Genomic DNA, 16,146 nt, shown 5'->3' with positions numbered 1-16,146 from the left:
TGCTTCATTTCATTTATACTAAATGTATGCTGAATGTTTAATTTATTTGAAAAACATTGAATAAAGAAGATATTACTGTTCCCAACACATTGTTCGGTTGTAGAATTTTACAGAGAGAGAGAAACAGACAAAGATTAATGCAAACACTCAGAACATGCCACTCGGAAAGAAATTATGTTTCCTCTGCTTTCATGGTAATTAAGATCTACATTTAAAAAAAATGGAAGGTAGACTTTGAAAACAGGGGTCAACAACGAAAATAAATCCACGGCTTTATTCTCTATATTAACACTGACCAAATGTGATATATATTGTATTATATAAATATATCAAAAAGAAAGGGTTGGTGAGAACAGGAACACTGAAATGTTTATGCTTTTGATGAGTTTTCTTTTAACTTAAAATGTGATTACAGCTATACCTCCAATAAATTGATAAGGAACTGGTGTCAGCTACTATGATAATTATATCAAATGTATGTCCAGAGCAATATGGATTAATAATCTCAATGACAAGCCATTAAATGAGGCAAGGGTTCATTGATTTTTGCTACTGTTTCCTTGAACCTAAAGTTCCCTAAAATGTACCACACCTCCAACCTCTCAGATCTATGTCAGGGAAACAGCCACTGACTCAGTAAAAGATTTGGATATTTGTTTACTTTGTTGATGTATTCAGAATTGATTGGTTTATCGTGCTTTTACAGCCATGACAGCTCAGATATATGCTGAAGAAGCACAAGCTGAAAATAAAGTGATTAGAAACATACTGACACACGTAGAAATTATTTCTAGGATTGTTTCAGAGGAGTTTGAGCATCACCATGGTACATCGGTAAGAATGAAGAATGGAACCTGATGTTTCCTTTAAGGCATTTGTTGTCACTATATGTACACAGTTAGAGCAATAGGAGATGTTGAGGTTTGACTATTATGTTTTCTTTATCATGCACAACCATAGGTTTGTCTCTGAATGACAGGGACAGATGGCCCTCACATGATGCTTCATGTTGCTGCCAGAACAAAGAAAACTGGTGGCTACAAACTCACATCTTTGGGGATCCCACTACAGTACAACCTTCAGTGGTTTTCTGGTCACCAAAATGTGAGAATCGATGTATATCTTGTAAATCTAGTCATTTTTGAAGCTGGATGTAAAATAATCTGGGATAAACCATTCTATCATTAAAATCTGATGAATCAGAATGTTGTTGCTCATAAAATAAAGAGTCTGAAAAGGAGATTGGTCTTCTTTAGTCATTGTGTTATTTAGTTAATTATGCTGTGAAGCTGATGGTTTGTTGGCAACTAGAAGAAAAACTAATATTGCTGCTTTCAACACATTGTTTGGTTGTAGGTTTGTACAGAGACAGAGGGAGAAAGACTAATGCAAACAGGATGTAACAAGTGTCATATATATATATATATATATATGTTTTAAACTTGGGATCTCCCGACCCTACATTAACTTCATTGGACCTGCCGCTCCACCCTGACTCATCAGCAGTTCAATGAGGAGAGACAAGTGAATGAAGTAAACATAAGAGTTTAACAGATGTTTATGTGATAATTATGCTTTGGCAGAAAGTCTTTTGGCGCTTGACTGTTTGTTGAGATTTGAATAAATTACTCTGGCATTTGAAAATGACATGATACAGTAGTCACACAGAAAGAAATGGAACAAGCAATTATTGATACATTTTGTGCATTGTGTTTAAATGTTTAATAAATAAAGCTGCATGCTATGGATCATCAGTAACCTCTGCATTGTTTATGTCCCAGTGTAAGACAAGTAACAGAGATAATGTTGTGATAGAGGCCTCTTCAAACCAGAAGGTGCATAACATAAATTAATTCAGATTCAAATGATATCCTCTAACTAACTTTATTTCTCGATGATTTGCTATAATACCGACTGAAACACATGAATCTTTGCAAAGTCATTGTAGGATCAATAAAGAGCTGAGAAATGTTTCTGTTTACTCTAGAATATCAAAGGTTAACTAAATACCAGTAAATGTTGGTAATACTACTTTCTCATTGCATAATAAGCCTTTTTTTAAGGGGACGTTAAAAATTAGCAGGTCATCTTCAAACAATATAAAAGCAGCCAGAGAGATCATATCAGTTAGACTTTAGATTTTGGCCCCAGATGATGGTAGTACTACTGAAACAGAAACAACTAGTACACCAGGGCCATGCTTTCCTGATATGTGTGATATCCTGGAACAGTTAGGTGCCCTGAAAGAAAAACTCAGCTCTGTGGAAACCAAACTGGCGGACAGTGAAACCAAACTGGCGAACAGTGAAACCCAGATTCAGGAACTGAAGAACAAAGGTAAAACACATTTTCAAGATTTTATTTAAGAATATATTCAGCATGTTGTGTATTGTGATGGAATACACACAATTACTTTAATTGAAACAAAGCATCCTCTTGCCTACAGATGGAAGTAGTGTTATAAAACATGTCTTCTTATAGACAAGTCATAATTCACGTATAATTGCTAGAAGTCTCTAGTCACTATGGACCTTTTTCACAGCAGACATTTTTGACTTGTCATAGTAGGAAAAGCACAGCTGAAATTGTTAACCTTAACGATGGCTCAGTTCCATCAAGTGTCCCAGTAAGATATTTCAGTGAGTCAGCATGAACAATACCAGGGCCTCTCCTGAGTGGAATGCAGCCATCATTAATGGTTTTGAATACTCCTGGGCTTTTCCTACTATGACATGTCAACATGTCTGCCGTGAAAAAGGTCTCTTACATAGAAACAATTGATGCTCATGTTTTTTGTGATCAGAATGTTTTGGTTTTGGTTTTTCGCGCAGAAAGTACCAAGGTGGTGTTCAGCGCAGCATCAGGAGGAGGAGATGCAAACATTGGACCCTTCAACACAGACAACGTTAGTCTTCAGAAAAGTGATAACAAACATCGGTGATGCTTACAGTCCATTCACAGGTAACACTCACAGTCGCCTGCAGGTTTAGGCTACTAGTGCATCAGTGTTTTGTTTTTTTGTTGTTTTTTTTTACAGAAAGTGTTTTGAGTACAAAGAGTTAACTAATAAATAAAATCAGATGTTACTACAAATCACGTTTAATGCTATTTCGTTTTGTCGTTGAGACAAGTGTTTTAATTGCAGCAGATAAACAAGTCAAATCAATACAAATTGAAAAAGTTGTCGAGGCTTTGGTGTGTGTGCACCAGAAGGGTTCTCGTTTTAAAGAGGTCGGATGAGTCAAGGAATGACTGATAAACAATCATTTTATTTTAACAAATGTGCCCCCCAAAGTAAATACTAAAGAAAGCTGGGACTGGGGCCCTCCTCTAACCCAAACCAAAATCTGAAAAAAAAACAAAGCTACAAAAAAAAAAAAAAAAAGACTACCTACCACTGTGATACTGTAATATACTATTGCAGGTTTAGGCCAAATGTGCATCATTATCAATGAGACTGCAGTTGAGGCCATAAGGAAGAGAGAGAGAGAGAGAGAGAGAGAGAGAGAGAGAGAGAGAGAGAGAAAAAAAAAGAGAGACTATCCTGGCTAGATAGGTTTCTCCCCTTTCAGGCCAGACCTGAAGAGAAAACAACATGTACACACACACTAGCTATCACAACAAGATGCACGTTAAGCAAGGAAGGTAACACACAGTATACACAAATTATATTTTTGATTTTGTATGTCTACATTAGTGTATGTACTTTGGTTGTGGTTTTTATATAAACCATTACAGGTTTCTACCATTCCCTCACATGTATTTTAGTTTTTCTTCAATGTAGTTAGTTTATGTTCTGTGAAACAAATAGACTAAAGCTATCAAGTACCAAAGAGTGCTAACCTAAAGAAAAATGGACTGCCTTCGTATCTACTAATCAAGATTTCTAAGAATACATCAAAACACAACATTTGAGGAAGATAAACTTATTTTTAGTATATAGGGTCAACCTCCAGCTCACCCAGTAAGAGCGTTTGCATGTTGGCTGAGTCCTGCAGTGGCATGGGTTCAAATCTGACCTGTCGCCCTTTGCTGCGTGTCATCCCCCATCTCTTTCCCTTTCTCATGTTTATCCATTGTATCTAGGGAAAAGCCCCAAAAACATTATCTTAAAAAAAAAAAAAAAACATTAATATGAAGTTCTGAAATCTACTGATTATTGTGGTTTGATTTCTGCTGTTTTCACAGGTATCTTCACCGCACCTGTTGCAGGTGTTTATTATTTTACTATCTTCTATCACGCTGGAGGAAGACATGATACAGGGTTGAATCTCGTCAAGAACAATGAAGACATTGTCAAGACAAATGATCACCCATCAGGCCATGACAGAGCTGATAACTGAGGAAACGCCGCGTTCCTGCAGCTGCAGCCAAGAGACACGGTGTTTGTGCGCTTGGCTGCATCCCTTTATGTTTGGGGAACAGACTACCACACTACTTTCAGTGGTTTTCTGGTCACCCCATTGTGAGAATCTCTGTTCATCAATTTGTTCCTGCTTGAAGATGGATGTAAAAAATTCCAGATCACCATTCTATCATTAAAATCTGATGAATCAGAATGTTGTTGCTCATAAAATAAAGAGTCTGAAAAGGAGATTGGTCTTCTTTAATCATTGCTTCATTTAGTTAATTATGCTGTGAAGCTGATGGTTCGTTGGCAACTGGAGAAGAAAAACTAATATTGCTGCTTTCAACATATTGTTTGGTCATAGGTTTATACAGAGACAGAGGGAGAAAGACTAATGAAAACAGGAAGTAACAAGTGTCAGTGGCAGTTCAGCCCAGTTGTTGCTGGTCAATATCAAGCTGAGGTCTGGCATCTAAATTATTTTCATTATCTTTCCTCTTTAGCATTTTTTGAACGTTGAAGCTAAGCCAGTTTTAGAGCGGGTTGTGATTCTTTCCCAGATTCAGATATTTGAAATTCTCGTTTTTAAGCTGTTTTTTTCTCTTCAAACTCCTGGGAAAAGCATTTTGTTCTTTACCTGCCAAATGCTTAACAGGTTTTATCAGCTAGTTTCTGATTTTCTCTGTCATACTTTGTAAACATTGAGCTAAAAGAGACAAAACTCTGTAGACCTGCAGAGGTGGGTAATACTGTAGATCTGTATATAACACAAAAACACATGATTTAATGTAAACATTAAATATATTGATTGACAATATACAATACAGAATCAAAAACATTTTCACAGTAATGAAGAAAGCACATGAGGGGAACATTAGTTTGACAGTAAGAGCATTATACAGAGTGACAATAGTATGAATTGAACTCATCATGGAGAAGAATACAACAGTTTCATATAGACAAGGAATGGATTATAACCTTGTGGTTTGGTGACAACTAAGGTTAAAAAAACTGAACAGCTTTTGACTAGGTTGTAAAGGAGCTTTAGCTGGAAATGTAAATCCCAGTAACAGAGGAAAATGTGTTTAGTATAATACTGTGACTCATCTCCTCCATGTAATTTAGAGGACTTTTTAAAATATTTTTTCCTTTCCTGAATGTTCAAGTTCAGATTTATTGATATAGCACATTTAAAAACCATAGTTGACCAAAGTGCTTAACAAGATAATATCATGCTCATCTCACAAAATGTTATTATGACCAGGCTCAAAGATGTAACAGAGAATATAAAGTAGCTTAAGAACAACATCATATGACAATGTGTTCTTATGTAAGCAAAACAAAAAGCTTCCTTTCCATAAGCTTGACAGAGAGCTTTTCAAGGTCAGGCCAATAATGAGCCTGATATCTGGAATCCAATGTCTTCTAACCTCCAAAAACGTGACTTTTCTAAGGCCTGCAGGGTCTAGCCGTCATGTCATGCTTTTGGTTGATGTACTTCTCAAAATAGACAGGACTGCAGAGGTTTCCAACTTTATCACAAGCGACAATCACATATCTTCGTCGTCTCACTAGATTTATAACTCTGCAATTCTTGTTGACACTGAGCTCATACACATGCATGGTTATGGAACTGATGCAGAAGTTACCATTGTAACTGTTTACCAGCGGGCGACCGGAGCCGTTACAGGTCTGCACCACATCTACCTGATTCCTGCCCTTGATGAAGGTCTGCATTGGTCTGTTGCAGAGTCCATACTTCTTTATGTACCTGTATAATGAGATCAATGTTTCACTGCAGAGTAAACGGCATGAGAAAGTATAACCTATTTTCGTGACACTTTGAAACATGTAAAGAAAGCAGTAGTGTGATCATTAAAAAACGAGAAATTGATACAAATTCAATATGAAATGTTGACACAATAGAAACAGAGTTTCAAAAATGCGGTATAGCAGTACAGGTCAACACTCACGGTCCGGAATGCATGTGAACCGCGGATCAATTGCAAAGTTTAACAATAATAATAGTGTGAAATACATTTTTACTGTTGCTGTTACTTAAAGTATGCTAATTCATCTCTATGGAGGGTTGTTGTAAAAAGATACAGGCAACGCAATTTTCTGTTCACGTGATGTTAAACTCATGTTAAAATCCGGTGCTAATACGGCACCGGTGCCTAAACGACCGGTATCTACCGGACGGAATAGCAATGCGGGTTTCGGTGCCTCATTTCCGTGCTACGTAAATGTCTTCGCTGCCCTCTGATGCTCTTAAACAGACGTTAGAGGCAAACAGAAGCATCGCTGCATGTCACGCTAGTTAACACTTGCAGCAAGTAACGTTAGCCTACCGTTAGCTAGTAGCTGGATTAAACACTGTTAAAATGCAACACAGGGACATACAATAGTTTGCAGCTAATGCTATGAGCTAAAAGACACAAACTAGCACTACGGTCACAGGTGTTGACGGAAAAACAACACAGATGTGACTAAATGTTGCGTTTACTTAAAACCTTGTGGTGCATTCAAAGTTATTGTAAAATACAATTTTCTCATCTGTTTTTGTCATTTAACAGCAATTTACTGGTGAATAAAGTCATTATGGTTAAAAGTTATTATTACCTTTTTTAATAAATCATTTAAATTCACCCCCTTTTTGTGCTGATCCGAAAATTTATCCCATCCGTGACTCAAAACCGTGATCCGAAACCGTAAGTTTTGTGATCCGTTTCACCCCTAACCCCTGTAAGGTTTTATGTTGATCTTATAGGTGGTAGTTTAACAATGGGTGGTGATAGCACAGTGGATATGACACATGCCTTTGGTGTTGGGGATCTGGGTTCAATTCCCACTGCGATACATCAACCAGTGTGTCCCTGAGCAAGACACCTAACCCATAGTTGCTCCAGAGGCGTGCGGCCTCTGACATATAGCTGTATAGCAAATGTAAATCGTTGTGGATAAAAGCGTCAGCTAAATGACATGTAATGTAATGCAACAATGGATTCATTGAACCCTTTAACTCACGTTGTCCAGTCCGTTCTTGAATATCTGTTAAAGGACTCCTGAAGGATGTGTCTCAGAACAAATTCGTTGTATGCATTGGTGTTGTTGTTCCTCTGGCAAGGCTGATTGTTCCCATGAACAAGAGCAAGAGTGAACGTGACGGTGATCAGGAGAACGACGTTCATCTTGTCTAGAGACGGAAAAAAGGGAGAGTTTTGGAGCAATTTCTTGTTCAAAAACAATATAAATACGCCAGTCAAATTCAAACCCACAAAGTGCAAAATTGTCACACTGCCTTTAATTTTTTTTAGAGATGATAGAATTTTTATTTTTTATAGACAGACTTTGTGGCTTTGTGCCACGTTACTTCAAATGTAAGCATTTCAGCAACATCAAATAGACCTATTTCTCAAATCTCTATATTGAACTGATTTGTATGTTACAATTGAATGAACAGTTCAATTTGCCATTAATTTATTTACAGTGTAATTTTCCTCGCAGATTTTCACCTAGCCTATATTATCTTATTATCTTTAATTCTCTCTCTCCCTCTCTCCCTCTCTCTCTCCCCAACTTAATGGCGCTCTATTTACATGAAAGTTCCAGTAATAATGTTGCCAAAGTATCAACATACAATTTTACACAAAACACAGCAATATCATTAATTTAAAATAATTATAGCCTATAGCCTACATTATCTCTCAACCATTTCACATTTTACAAAAAGGGGAAACAGACAGTAACCTATGTAGGTAGTAATTAGGGTATTTCTCTATGTTCACTTACATACATGCAGGGCATTATCAGGATTATTTTTTTTATGTTAGCTTCTGTCCTCCCCAACAGTGAAATGAAATGTCCGCCATTGGTTGAAATAAACAACAGTATCATAACGCATGTATTTATGGCAGAATGACTTCTGGAGAAAGCACCAATGTGGTTCAAGTACGTAATAGCTCCGTTATAGGAAGCTTTGAAGACTAAAAGGAAGTCAAGTCGTCGCTGTTGAAGCTGCCTTTCCTTGTTGCGCACTTTATAAAAAAAACTCAGCAGCTGCTCTGTGGAGAAACTTCACAGCAACTCGTGATATATGATCATCCGCAGTCCGGTAGTCCGGTAAAGATGGAAAGATATTCACAGACATCCAACTTCCGAGATCAATAACTCATCAGCGACACGTTATTAAGATACAAACGACGTCTCTTTCCTACCGTGGTAAGGTAGACAACGAGCTACAACCTCATTTTCATCAAAACGACTGGTCATCTGACCTGGACAAACACCAGCGGTCTCTATGTGAGACGAGTGCGCAGGGACCGTCTACAAAGTGCAACACCGAAGACAGACACAACAAAAATATTCATATTTTATTCAATATAAAAAAAAAAAGGTTTAAGTCTTTATTGCAAAACAAGTACAATGACAAATTCCAAAATACATATACATTATATACCAGGGGTTAAGATGTACGAAAGAGAGAGTAAAATAGATAACAACAAAAAGAACTAAAACATACAATTGTTTATATTTTAGCATTTCATTCATAAAGATTTTAATTAGAAGTTTTCCCTTACATAATTTCCTTTTGAGAATGTGAAATTTCGACAAGATAACAAAAAGATTGATGATTTAATATTGTTTTTTGTTCTAGAATGCAAAAATGATAAAAAACCAAACAGAACGTCTTTGTACAGCAGAGAAAAGTTGACAGAAATGTTACAACAGATATATTGTTCATCATTATACTGAGTAGCGTCACCAAAACTAAGTCACACATAACTGGTCTGCTGCTGGTTATACAACAACATTTAGCCTACTTAGGAAAAAATAAGCGGATTGCAATATTTTATACTGGAAGAATATTCAATAGTTTAATTATTATAAAGAGTAATGTCTCCAAAACTATGTCACACATACAGTATCTCACAAAAGTGAGTACACCCCTCACATTTAAGTAAATATTTCATTATATCTTTTAATGGGACAACACTGAAGAAATGACACTTTGCTACAATGTAAAGTATTAAGTTTACAGCTTGTATAACAGTGTAAATGTGCAGTCCCCTCAAAATAACTCAACATTTTGGAAATTCTATGGAAGTATGTGATGATGTGGGGCTATTTTAATTCCATAATTAAGAGGCCAAGGGAACTTTATCAGGATGCATAGTATCCTGGATCCATGAAATAACCTTTAAAAATAAAAATCTGCCTGCCTCTATGGGAATTTAACATAGTGGTGTACTGACTTTTGTTGCCAGTGGTTTAGACATTAATGGCTGTATGTTGAGTTATTTTGAGGGGACTGCATATTTACACTGTTATACAAGCTGTAAACGTAATACTTTACATTGTAGCAAAGTGTCATTTCTTCAGTGTTGTCCCATTAAAATATATAATGAAATATTTACTAAAATGTGAGGGGTGTACTCACTTTTGTGAGATACTGTAGATGGTCTCCAGCCTATATATAATATGAAGCAATGTTGTGAAATTTGACAGGTTTAGTGCTTTTGTATTCTCATACATTTATATGCAGGCAGATGTTTATATTTCAGGTTTACAGATAAAACATGTTTAAAACCCTAAAACAACAAGTCTAATAGCCTACATCTGGAAGTTTTTCCTCATCACTGTCGCACCAAATTCTTGCACATGGGTAACTCGATAACTCCTGTTCTGATTTGACACTATAAAAAAATTCAATTGAATTTAATCTGTTTAATTCTTAAAAGAATTAAGATACAAAAAATAAAATAGGTCAAATCTAAGAAAAACAAACAAACAATAGGGCTGCATCTCCACTGCGCCTGTAACAATACACAATGCTTTATCTTATAAGCAGCACTAACTGTGAGTAGCTTATACGTTCTGCACAGTAAAAAGTAGGTATTGTAAGATTAAATAATTTGTGAATACGAGATGTCTGTGGATGTGCTGCACCGTGGCCACCACTAAGTGCTACTACCACTAAGTGCTACCTTTATTGGCTCTTTGGCTGTCCACAAACTTTTGGACAATTGTTTTTCTTATATATGAAGGTAAGGGTTATTCTGTTCTTTAATGTTGACGTGTGGAACCCCACATACACCAACTGAACCACACAGCTGCTGCTGATGCTTTTTTTACTGAGTGACAATCACAGATGTTGGATTGAACTTTCTTTGCCCTGATCTTCAGTCTGATGGCTCCTGTTTATGGTGGAGTTTAATCATTGGCCCCATCTTGTGACAGACATCAGTACTGCAACCATTTAAACCCAATAAATGTTTAGGCTGTTATGTTGTTAAAATGTTTAACATTTTGGGAACATGTTTATTTGCCTTCTTGCTGAGAGTTAGATGAGAAAATTGATACCACTCTCAGCTAGTTTTTGGTTTTCTCTGCCGTTCATAGATATGCCATAAAACCAAAACAATGTGTTTTGTTTTATGTGTTTTAATGTATGCATGTATGTTGTAAAAAACACTGTATTGCTATCTTGGCCAGGTGATCACTTGAAAAGAGATTTTGAAATCTCAATGGAATTTACCAGGTTAACAAAGGTTGAATGAATAATGTGATAATGAGCTGAAAGAGATGGAAAACTCTGATTTGCAGAGGTGTGTAAAAGTTCTGTAGGCTATATAGCACAATAGTACATATGATTCAATGTAAACAAAGATATTGATTAATGCCGCTTTAAACGTACAATATGTAACTTTCTGCAGCTAGGTCTCTCAGCCAAAACAATTGGATTGTAAACACAGACGTTGGGAAATTGCGTGGAATTATGGGAGTTGTAGTTTTTATTGTTAAACACTGTCGCTGATTGGAATGCATCTGTTCACGGACGAGTGTTCCCATTCAAGTTTGTTCATGTTACGTTTAGAAATGTTACATATTGGACCTTTAAGCCATTTATTTGACAATACATCAAGCAAAACAAACAGGATTTGAATACAGATTTACAAAAATCTCACAGTAATGAGAAAGTACATAGATATACATGTGAGGAACATTAGTTTGACAGTAAGAGGATTACACAGAGTGGCATTATGAATTGAACTCATCAAAGAAAAGGATACAAACATTTAATGCACCCATTAGGGTTCAAGAAAGTTTTTGAAAGAAGAAAGAAGCTTTAGCTGGAAATGAGTTGAAAATGTGTTTAATATAATACTCTAACTCATCTCCTCCATGGTATTTAGAAATGTAATGTTTCCGTTCCTGCATGGCACATGTTTCTTTAAATCATGCTCATCCCACAACATGGTACAAACAAATATGTAACAGAGAATATAATGTAGCTTTAAATTACATACCAATGTTTTCTTATGTAAGCAAAAAAGGCGTCGTTTAGGCTCGACAGAGGTTTTAGATGTCAGGCCAATAATGGGCCCGACATCTGGAATCCAATGTCTACTAACCTCCAAAAATGTGGCCTATTCTAAGCAGCATTTACATGCAGGGATTAGCACTCATGTCTGGGATTTGGCCGATGTAGCTCTCAAAATGGACAGGAAGGCACTGGTTTGCAATCCTATCACAAGCCACAATAACATGATTCATGTAATAAAATAAATTTTTAACTACGCAATTGTTGTCAACCTCAACATAATAAATTGGCAGCATATAGGGACTGATGCATAAGTTACCTACGCTAGGATTTAACAGTGGGCGGCCATAGCCTTGACAGATCTGCACAATATGTCCTTGATCCCAGGGCTCGAAGAAGGACTGGTAAGGTCTGCCGCAGAGTCCACGGTTCCTTATGTACCTGTATAATGAGATGGCATTGATATAGTAAGACCTAGTTTTATGACACTCTGAAACATGTAAATGAAGTAAATAAATAAATCATGTCCCTCCGCTTCTACCTACTGCTCTTAAATGCACAATGGCATTTGCATTTTTCAGCATGCCAAAGGAAAACAACCAATCATAGCCGAGGAGTCTCTAAAGTAGTGTCAATGAGAGCTGGTGAACTGCAGTCAAACGGTCAAACTAGGCAATGCTGATCAACATTTTAGTGTAGGCTACCATTTGGCTGTAAAGTGAAAAAAAGTTTGCGCAGCGGTGCTTGGTTTTGGCTCAACTGTTTTCACTTCAATATGGCAGCTTTTTAATTTACAGCTAAACCGTAGACTAAAACATGTTTCTGAAAAAATTTGAGGTGAAGAAGTTCACGAGATGTCATTGACACTGCAGCTCTGATTGGTTGTTTCCCTTATGCCACAAGGAGCAGCAGGAAGAGAAAGAGGAACAGGATTTTTTCACAGATCATCTGTCTCATTTTTTATTTTTATTTTTTATTTTTAAAAAAAGCTACCAACTGTAGCTTTAACCCTTTAACTCACATTTGCCAGTCACTCTTAGAGTTTCTGTTAAAGGGCTGTTTAATGATGTGTTTCCAAACAAATCTGTTGTAAGCATTGTTGTCAGGGTTATACACACAAGGCATATTGTTCCCATGAACAAGGGCAAGAGTGAACGTGATGGTGATCAGGAGAACAAGGTTCATCTCGTCTGGAGAGAAAGAGAAAGAATGAGAGTTTTGTTGTTTAAAAACAATATAAATGAATCAGTAATTGGTGCTGTAGATACAGCATTTAAAATGAACATCCACAAAGTGCAAAATTAAAAGTCTCTGGTGAATCAATCAGCATTGTCACACTGGCTTTTTTTTTTTTTTTACAAAGTGATGTACGTTTGTCCCTGAAGTAAAGGCTGGACTACAATAGAGCTGTTTGGAGCAGTTTGTGAACAGTGTTTTCTGTTGGAGATGGTAAGTCCCTTTGGTGTGGACTTTGGGCTTTTTCACTTTCTAAACATAATGTGCACAAAAAAGATATATAACACAATAAAGGAAAGGGGAAAAGCCAAAAAGCATAATATGAACACTTTAAGATGATAGCATTTTAATATTTTATAGACAAATGTTCTGGCTTACTGCCATATAACTTCATATTTAAACATTTCAGTAATCTCACACATTTAAGGAAGGTTGCATTTAAAGAAGAACCCCCCCCCCTCAAAATTGACATATAGATGCAAGTCTCTCTACCTAACTTATTTTGATTCAACAATGTCTTTGATTATTTTGTTTACCATTCATTTATTTACAGTGTATGTTCCTCCACATATTTTCATCTGTATGTTGTATTTATTACTTTTATATTGTGTCACTACGTTCTGCACTGCTTTTGTCTTTTATTCTTAAGCACCTTGTGATGTCTGATCTAGAAAAAGGTACTCTATAACTAAACTTATATTTAATATAGTTTGACTCACCAGATGTGCATTATTGGGATAACACCTGATTCCCTTCCTCTATCTCCGCTTTGCATGGACACTGTGGCTGCAGCCGGAGCTTTAAACTCAGACCTTTTGTTCTTCCTATCCCCAAATTATTAAGTGCTGTAGCCAGAAATAGGTCTGGCAATGTGAGACTAGTCTAATAGGTAAACCATAAGAAGAAGAGAAACTGATTCTTATAATATAATAAAACTAATAAACAATTGCTTTTGTGAGATATGAGGTTTTCTTACCTGCTCTGATCAATCAGACTGTGTATTATAAATGTTGCTGTGTTGGTCTGCTTGAGGTCAATACCAAATGAAGTCTCTGATAGAAGTGCAGCAATATTTCTCCCTTTTTAAACCTCCTCTGGTCTTGTGACCATTTGATCACAACCAATCAATTTAGCCCAAAGAGATTAACAGCCAATTACAATACTGTAAACTTTTCATATATGTCTATGATCATACTGGATAAACTAATGTGCCAACACAAACCAAATGCTACATATATTTCTGTAGTTGTGCATGACACAGGAGAAGAAACATCAATTCTTCATTACTTGATTAAGATGTTAGAAAGCAGTTGTAGTGGATCAATCTTCAAATGGCAAAACCATAAGATCACAGCATGGATTGTTTTACTGTGTTCCCCGCCAATATTCTTCATACTGTACAGTCACCTTTTGGCGTGTGAAGCAACAGTGGAAGTTTAAAAAGTGCTTTTTCATGCAGTTTCAACTGTTTGCAGTAATGCAATAATGTTACAGTGATATTGTGTAAACAGCAACCCGGCTTCTCCTTTCACTGACCCATCAGGTCAGCTGGACAGTTTGGGTATAAGATTAATTGAGACAAAAGTGAGCCAGTCAATCTTACTATTTTACTCCTTTAATCTCATGGTCACCCTGTTTGTCTGAGTCAAAGTTTTGGTCTTCATGGACCAACCTCAAGATGATATTAACAGATTGATGGCCTCGCCTTTGTCTCTCCGGTGAAGGGTAAAAATTAAACATAAATATTTTACAGAGGCAGACATACACCATAGCCTCTACAAAGAGTTCCCCAAAGAGACATTCAATCTCTCTGTATCCATTTGGAGCAATAAGCCCAGCATTTCCTGCAATAAAAGAATTTGTTCTACGTGTATGAGGAGACTCCGGACCACATTTACACTTGAAACATCTTGGTAGAGATGGGTGTCTTGAGATCAGATTTATTTTTTATTTACAAAAGTGTAAATTGCACAGAGGAAGCATCAACACAGGTTAAAAGGAGGTGGTCTGAGAAACACTGTAGCCAGGCAGATGTTAAAGGTGTAAATGCATCTGCCTCTTCAAGACGTATAAGTAAGCTTTACTCCTTCTAACTGAAGATGATAAAACAATTGTTTACTAGTATTGCTAACATGTAATTCATATGTGTTTGTGTCACAGTGGGTGAGACTTGGTAAGACGAGCCATGGCCCTTTTAAGTATATGCAAGACAACATTATCAGTTGACCATCCAGGTATATTAATGCTTCCTAGACAGGTACACATATTACAATCTGTTGTCTCAAAAGGACAGTGGTTCCCAACCTTATTGTCTTGTGATCCTTTATAGCAAATGTCTACTTGATTGACCTCAGAATCCCTCATACTGTACAGTCACATTTTGGCTCGTGAAGCAACAGCAGAGGAAGTTTAAAAAGTGTGTTTTCATTCAGAGTTTTAAGGTCAAGAGGAATTCGATCTGTCCGTATTCATTTACACTTTACTTGACAGTACCGACATAACCATGATATGACACTGTCATAACTATGACATTACACTGTCATGAATGTGTCATAAACCTTATAAACAAGTCATAAACGTTTATGACTTCTGTCATTAAGCGTCATTCGGTTTTTGTCATGACAAGTTGACATTGTTGGGCTTGTCTTGATTATGACAACTTGACATTAATCAAAGTGATATTACCAGAAGTTGTCTTGGTCATGACAACTTGACATTAAATTTGTCTTGATTATGACACTTTGACATTAATCAAAGTGTCATTACCAGAAGTTGTCTTGGTCATGACAAGTTGACATTAAATTAGTTTGGGATGTCTTTGTAATGACAACTTGACATTAACCAGGATGACATTACCAGAGGATGTCTTTGTCATGACAACTTGACATAAAACGAAATTCACCTCTTTTGTATTCATGACATTTTGACCTAATGATTATTATAATTAGATGTGCAAGATTAGAGACCAATTCTAGAGTTCAGAGATGTTCAACATTGGGTCCCATATGAGTTTGGTTTCCGTTTGTCCTTCCACCATGAAGAATGAATCAAGGGAAATCCATCTACGTTCAGAGTCTCGATCCTGAACTGGGAATCTCTAAACCCTGGAAGTCTCTGGGATGTGAAGAATCGATGTGATTCAATATCCCTCTGTGGACTGGGCCTCCCCTGCGTAGCCTTTTCACCTCCTCCACCTGTAGATAAGGCCAAAAAATTCTCTCAATTACTATTCGGTAAT

The 16,146-nt window shown here is 36.6% G+C and overlaps 1 long non-coding RNA gene and 1 pseudogene across 1 annotated transcript; one reads left to right on the top strand and one right to left on the bottom strand.

The window, feature by feature from the left end:
• The first annotated feature begins 972 nt into the window (after positions 1–972).
• On the top strand, positions 973–4,639 carry LOC120572530 (annotated as a pseudogene).
• A 6,710-nt stretch (positions 4,640–11,349) lies between these two features.
• LOC120572464 lies at positions 11,350–14,155 on the bottom strand. The gene is made up of 3 exons (XR_005641452.1): positions 13,885–14,155; positions 12,694–12,862; positions 11,350–12,113 (listed from the first exon to the last, which is right to left on the bottom strand). It is a non-coding gene; the product is annotated as an uncharacterized LOC120572464 (long non-coding RNA).
• Positions 14,156–16,146: the final 1,991 nt, after the last annotated feature.

This window comes from Perca fluviatilis, chromosome 14, assembly GCF_010015445.1.
Source record: "Perca fluviatilis chromosome 14, GENO_Pfluv_1.0, whole genome shotgun sequence".
Taxonomy (NCBI): Eukaryota; Metazoa; Chordata; class Actinopteri; order Perciformes; family Percidae; genus Perca; species Perca fluviatilis.
The sequence above is the reverse complement of the archived record's forward strand: the minus strand, read 5'-3'. Positions and strand labels throughout refer to the sequence as shown.